Genomic DNA, 7,482 nt, shown 5'->3' with positions numbered 1-7,482 from the left:
TTGAATAGCTATATAACAAAGCATGCAAACAAACTGCCGCTTTTATCATCTTCGTTTTGTGATCGCGCATGTTCCAGTGACTTATTTCTTAGTTTTCTGATAACTTCTCTTTGATGGTGAAATTTTGAGGTTGCATGACGTTGTTCTGAGAGGCGTGTAAAGGGCGTGTTTTAGTGACGTGCAGCGGTGCTTCAAGCTCCACTGTGGAAACCCTGCGCTATTCTGGCCTCGGTGCTACTGGCCCGGGGCTATGAGCCCGCCCGGCCCGCTTTAAGCCTTGGCTCGCACTGGCCCGACAGTGGAAATGCGGCTATTGACTCCATTGTGAAAAAAGCCCAGCAGAGTTTGTACTTCCTTGCCCAGCTGAGGAAATTCAACCTACCACGAGAGCTGCTAAAACAGTTCTACTCCGACATAATCAAATCCATCCTCTGCACTTCAGTATCTCTGGTTCAGCTCAGCTACCAAATATGACCTCGGAAGACTACAGAGGGTTGTCCAGACCACTGAGTGATTTTTAAACCATTATTTATTTGATTAGCCCCATAAAACCTACGGTTTTATTTGGGGGTCATCTGATTTGTGACGATGTATTCATACATTATATTCATTAAAATCATTAATTTTACCATGGTGAACATGCCAAGGTAACAGTTGCTGCACGACCAGTTTGAAAGTTCTGCACGACTGCCTAGAGGGAGAAATATGACAATCGTGTCCAAATGTCGTGTGCCATGGAAGGTGGCTTAAAGTTTGTTGAATGAGGTTATGACATAGTTCTGTTGGATGACGATGCCAATTTTTACCACGAAGCCAAGGCTTTTTTCCCATAGTCGTCATCCATACTGAAATGTCCAAAGATATTATCTGCCTTACCGTGCATGTTTAAACCTCACACAGACATAAGTTTCATGCAATTATTCTGGCAGGATCAATTTATTTAGGGATATATTTCACCATTTACTGGCGTGATCGCTTAGAATTTATCTAATACACCACTACCCTCGTTTTGCCGCAGGACAGCAAGTGTGAGTAAAAAATTCTGTTGTCTTTCTAGGTCTATAATATTGAAAAGCATGCAAGTAAATATCTTTAGAAACTGCTTGGAAGTAAATAGCACATAACTGCAATTAATGTCATTGCTATAATCATGTCTATTGGTATGTTTTACTAGACTAAATGATGTTCATTGTTTTCAGAAGCCTCTGTTTCCAAAGTCTATACTACCATGTGAAACCAGTGTTTCAAATTTATCAGTTTTGGAGGCTGCTTAAAAAGGCCGGAAGGCCAAAACAAGAGGAATGATGCTTTTCCAACAGGAACGTACTTATGTGGACAAAGGCTTAAGGAATTGTCAAATTAGGCAACCAATCGCTAAGCTGGCAACACAGAAGACTACGCATTAATTTTTTAGGTTGCCCCATCAAATGTTACTAACCTGTCTACTCTTCCCACAGCCAAGGAGGGGGAAGATGGGCCTAGTGGTTAGAGAATTTGACCCCTAACCCTAGGGTTGTGGGTTCGAATCTCGGGCTGGCAATACCATGACTGTGGTGTCCTTGAGCAAGGCACCGAACCCCCAACTGCTCCCCGGGCACTGCAGCATAAATGGTTGCCCACTGCTCCGGGGGTGTGTTCATGGCGTGTGTGTGTGTTCACTGCCATATGTGTGCACTTGGATGGGTTAAATGCAGAGCACGAGTTATGAGTATGGGTCACCATACTTGGCTGAATGTCATGTCACTTTCATTTTTTTTTTTTCACTTTCAACAACTACAGCAGTCAAAGCAAGCTCCGCAGGAGGCCAAAGCAGCTATCTCTCCTCTTCTTCTCATGCTCCCCTTTAGTTATCTGTTTTCCGTATCTCCTCACTGCCACAGCAGTGTCTGCTCCCGCAGGAGCCTTTCTGTATCTGCCGCAGCAGTGTCTCTGCATGAGCCTTTTCTGTATCTCCCCACTGCTGCAGCAGTGTCTGCTCCCGCAGGAGCCTTTTCTGTATCTCCTCAAAAAAAAAAAAAAAAACATTTTTCATCATTCAATGGGTCGTTGGTTCTCTTCTGGCATAAGTCGACATCACCTCCGCTTCAAAGTTATGCCTATTCATCCTAGGTGGTGGTGATAGTATTACGTATCGATTATAGTCAAGACGATATTAGACCCATTCTCCTATTATTGTATTTTATTATCATTATTAGGCGGCCACTAGAATTCAGCTACCAAACTGCTCCGTTATTTCATTTCACGCTTGCCCGTGCTTGCAAGGATGATTCGAGCCTGTAGGCGATGAAGAAGTCTCAATCCACAAACAGACGTACATCGTCTGCAGATACAAGGTATTTCATTGCACTGTAACAAGTAATCTGGTATGCGCAATATTTTACACAAGCCTCACTAACTAAGTTTAATGCCTCCGTTATGTTAGAATGTATCTCATTCTTTTGTTTCTGTGGTGTTGTGTCGGTCTCATCATGAGGCGCATGGTCTGGACCGCGTACGACCAATGCATCAGTTTCAACTAAAACTTACTCCAAATATATTTACCGGTTTTGAATACTATATTTAACATGTTCATTTACTTCCATATTAGGGTTTAATTGTTGAACTTTAAATGAAATCCTCTATTGTTTCACCATTGACCGATTTCCAGATCATTTAGATAGATAACTTCCGTGTGCAGATGCGGCAAATTTTTCACAAGACAAGCGAGATGATCGTAGTATCCGATTACATGAACTAGCTGTTTTAAATATAATAATTTCATATTTATCATCAGTTTATCAGTGCATCTGAAAGTATATTCTTTTAGACTATCGGTGATTCCATAGGCTCTCTTTCTTTCACCCGGATGGTTTGAAACAGCAAAAAGTCATGGCATGACAAGAACAGAGTCTCTCTCTTCCTCCACCCAAGCACGATTACATGCGTATACGTATCGTCGATCTCACGCACTGACAAGATGACGATTGACAATGGCCATATCACTGATTAATGGCACTCATCTGAGGTACACTGGCACAGGAAATTCTATTTATTTTTTGTACACTTAAATTTTCAAATACAATGACTGCACCAAGATTTTCTGACTTTATATCGGAACCAGCTCATTGGATTCGTTAAACAATTATGCAGTAATCGTCATAGCATCTACCTTTTAGACAACCAAATTGTTCTTAGTATTGAACCCCTGTCGGGCACTGCAAGAGTGCTCCCGGCTTGATCCAACCTTTGCCTTTTCCGTGTAAAAAAAAAAAAAAAAAAAAAAAAACTTCACCAAATACTGGCCATACAACTTTACCTTTCTGTCTTACGTTCAGAGAGGCTTTCCCGTCTGATGCTGCGAGTAATTACCTCCCATCAGACGTCGGTGAGAGCCTCCCGCCTAGACCACATTACTTTTCCTTTCTACGGTCGGTGAGGCTTACCCATTCGACACCGTGAGTATTGAGCTCCCGTCAGATGGTTGCGAAGTCTCCCGGCCAGACAACTTTTTTCATCCTTTGGTCTAAAAGGCTTACCCATCCGACGCCGTCAGTATTAAGCTCCCTCAGGATGCTGGCGTGAGCCTCCAGGCCACACACCCTTACCTTTTCCTCCTACAGTCAGCGAGGCTTATCCGTTCGATGCCTTGAGTATTGAGCTCCCATCGGACGCCGGCAAGAGCCTCCTGGCAACACAACTTTACCTTTCCGTCTTACATCCGGAGAGGCTTATCCGTTCGATGCCTTGAGTATTGAGCTCCCATCGGACGTCGGCGAGAGCCTCCCGGCTAGACAGGCGAGAGTGCTCCTTGTTGGGTTTTCTTTTCTTGCTGCTCACAAACAGGTCTTATCCATACGATGCCGTGAGTATTGATCTCCCGTTGGGTGTTGCAAGAGTCCTCTTTTTCGGCAGCCCAAAGCTGTTTATCTGCTCAAACCGAGAGGACTTACACGTCCGTCGTCCTGAGTCTTGATCTCCAGTCGGAGGCTTCATGGGTCCTCTCGGTTAGGTATCTGCCCTGGTTGCCCACTGACTAGCAGGGGCTCATTAGCCAGTAGGGCCCGTACGCCAACACCGTGACCTATTCCGGTCGAGACAACTCAGGCCCTCCTGGTCGGGCAATCCAATCACGTCGCTCCTCTGCTATCGGCCGGTGGGGCTCATCCGTTCCAATGCAGTGAGGTGCTCCGGTTGTGCAACGGCTTGAACCCCCCCCAACCCCCCCCCCCCGACAGGGCGCCCTAAATCACATAGTCTGACACAAGCAGCCGGTGGGGCCCATTTCTCCAATAGGTAAAGTTGCAATCACTGGAGTACGTATAGGCCCTTCCGACCTGCTTTTTTTAAATATCAGTCCCCGCCAGATGTCAAAGCTATTGTGGGGGGGTCCTTAGTCTGGCGGCTGTCCTTTCCGCTATTGCTTTTTGGGGGGTACTCTAGGTTCGGGCCATTCCCGAGCTCGGAGCCCCTTCCCCGGACAGGACGCCAAATATGCACTATAATACTTCAGCTAATTATATGTAAGTGTGAACTCGTGAAATGCAGTTTCATAACAAGGTTCGGGAGGAGCACGTCAGATACTTAGCCTAATTAACACAGGTGGAGCCACTTAATATAATCAACCTTAGGGTATAAATACAGCTGAATTAGCCTACCTGTCTCCATTGATGGTTTGTCAGCATCCCCCCTCCATCCCCATCTCCTCCACTATAGTTCATTTTACACTTTTACATATACGGGGGGGTACTCTAGGTTCGGGCCATTCCCGAGCTCGGAGCCCCTTCCCCGGACAGCACGCCAAATATGCACTATAATACTTCAGCTAATTATATGTAAATGTGAACTCGTGAAACACTATTTATACACACATACACTTCTTGATCTAACACACATACTTTGTCTACACTTCAAATTTGCACATAATATACTTGTACACACAAAACTGCCTATTGTAATATACCTGCACATACAATTGTCAATTTGAATATTGTTATTCCTTACCTACTTATTTGTATTTTTTTATTCTCTTATGTTCATTTTTTGTTCTGTTGCTGTCATTCTGTTGCACTGTGGAGCTTCTGTCATGAAAACTAATTCCTCGTAACATACCTGGCAATAAAGCTCATTCTGAAAAACACAGACAGCAGGAATACACTGCTGTTCTTTTAGACATAAGCCGATTTTCCAATATCGGGCCGAATGGTTCTAAGAACTGTCAGGTATGGTTCCAGTTGTATTTACATGTGATTCTGGTATGGCGTGGCGTGATTCTAAACCATTCTAAGCACGGTTAGACCACCATGTTGGTAGAGTGCGTATGTGTGATGTTCCATTCCAAAGTCTCTCCAAAGCGGAGGAGCCAAAGAGGAACTGCTTTTTGATCAAATAGCCAAGTAAATAGCTATGCTTCATTCAATATAAAAAATTAAAAAGTCTGATACAGTTTGGTCTGTGGAGGAAACATTTGCGCTTTATTCTGTTTATTTTATTTTTTAAGTCAAGAGTTAGTCAAATCACCTTTATTTATATAGCACTTTAAACAACAACAAAAAAGTTGTGTCCTTCTGTTATTTAACGTAGTAAAAAAACAAGAGTCACAAAAAAAAAAAAAAAAAAAACACTGATTATCATCGTTATTGCTGTTTACTTTACACTTGCATTACCATGGCAACAACTGACTCATTTGTAATACATTCCAAAGAGCTCCATTATCAGTACCACAGTGGAAAATAAAACCGTATCCTTGCTGACTGGACTGGATCGGCATGGAATGGAATGGTTAAGCAAAGAGAACCTTTGGCCCGATAGTGGAAAAGAGGCTATAAATCACAGTTTCAGCACACTGATACACATGCGTTGTCTTTCTCGACTGTTTACGTTCACTGAAAGCTGAGAAGACACTACACAACTGTCATGCTGATTCTGAATGTAATTTGGTCTTGACAACAAATCGTGCCCACTCAGACCGGGTCTGTTCCAGTTGGTCTCAGTTGCTGTTTGCAGCTTGCAGAAAAATCACATAGTGTGTGGTGTCTAAAGGTTATAATCCTAGAATTCAAAAACCAGTCGTGTTATTAGTTGTTTTCACAAATATTGTATATGCAGCTGTATTCACTGTCAAATTTCACTAAAGGTTCATTTAGTAATTCTGTCATTTATTTTTCTTGGTTACTTGTTGTGATTCATTTCTTGTCTTTATTTTATTTCATAAATTAACTTTGCAAGTTAAATGCAGGGGTTTAAAAAACAAAACAAAACAAAAACCACTCAAATCCTAAGCCAGAACTTAGGGATCTTTTTGTGTGTGTGTGTGTGATTGTCTTTTAAATCACACAAATCTAAACAATGCAATTGTATTTGGAAAAAGTTTAATAAATATAGGGCTGTAACTAATTATTATTTTGACAATTGAGTAATCTGATATTTTTTGTAACAAAAATAGACCTAAGCGAATAACAGGCTTTGGGATGACTATTTATATATATATATATATATATATATATATATATATATATATATATATATATATAAACTAATGGTGAGGCAATAATAATTGGTTTAAATAAAGTATCAAAGCCAATTACGTGATTTTATAGAACAACACTGATAAAATATGCCTACATAAATGTAACATGCCTACACAAAATATGAAAATAACCAATTTAAGTATTAAATTCAATTTAAATTAAATGTATGCATTTAACAGACGCTTTTGTCCAAAGCGACTTACAGTGCATTCAGGCTATCAATTTTTACCTATCATGTGTTCCCGGGGAATCGAACCCCCATCCTTGCGCTTGATAGCATTGCTCTACCAATTGAGCTACAGGAACACTAGTTCAAACACAAAAGTATATTATGTATTATAACAAATACCTGCAGAGGCCACCAATGGCCTGGCAATGATACACTTTCCAGCTTGATTCAAGGATGTTTAATTTCATCTCATTTTAATATTTGGCCAAATACAAACTCAGAGCGAGGGTTTGAACTTTTATTTTAAAATCGCATATTTACCCAAACCCAGAGTATATGCAGTCAGAATTTGTGTCCTGAGCAGCTAAGATGGAGATGCACTCCACGTTTGTAAATCATAACAGTGCAACACAAAACATGTCAGTCTTTATATGCATGCCCAAATGAAACCCAAACAAACAGCACATGCAATAAAAGACTGAACAATATAAATGCAAGCAGTATCAAAGGTTTTACCACAAACTCAACTTTATACTAATACCGCAAGACCACTTTTCACCTTAAGGAGTAATATTGCAAGATCTCGTGGCTCTGTATTTATATCAGATGTGCTACATCATTAATTTTACGTAAACAGATGGTTTTATCGATGGAAAAAAAACAACACTAATTTATGGACCGTAGTACTCATGGTGTGACGTAATCACATATCGTGGTGGTGTATCGTGTTTTTTTATGGTTTAGTTTGAATATCGTTACACTCCTAGAAATCACATCACTGAGGATTAATAAATAGATGAATAAATT

The sequence above is a fragment of the Carassius gibelio genome, chromosome A2 (genome assembly GCF_023724105.1).
Source record: "Carassius gibelio isolate Cgi1373 ecotype wild population from Czech Republic chromosome A2, carGib1.2-hapl.c, whole genome shotgun sequence".
NCBI classification, from domain to species: Eukaryota; Metazoa; Chordata; class Actinopteri; order Cypriniformes; family Cyprinidae; genus Carassius; species Carassius gibelio.
Note: the sequence above shows the minus strand (reverse complement) of the source record.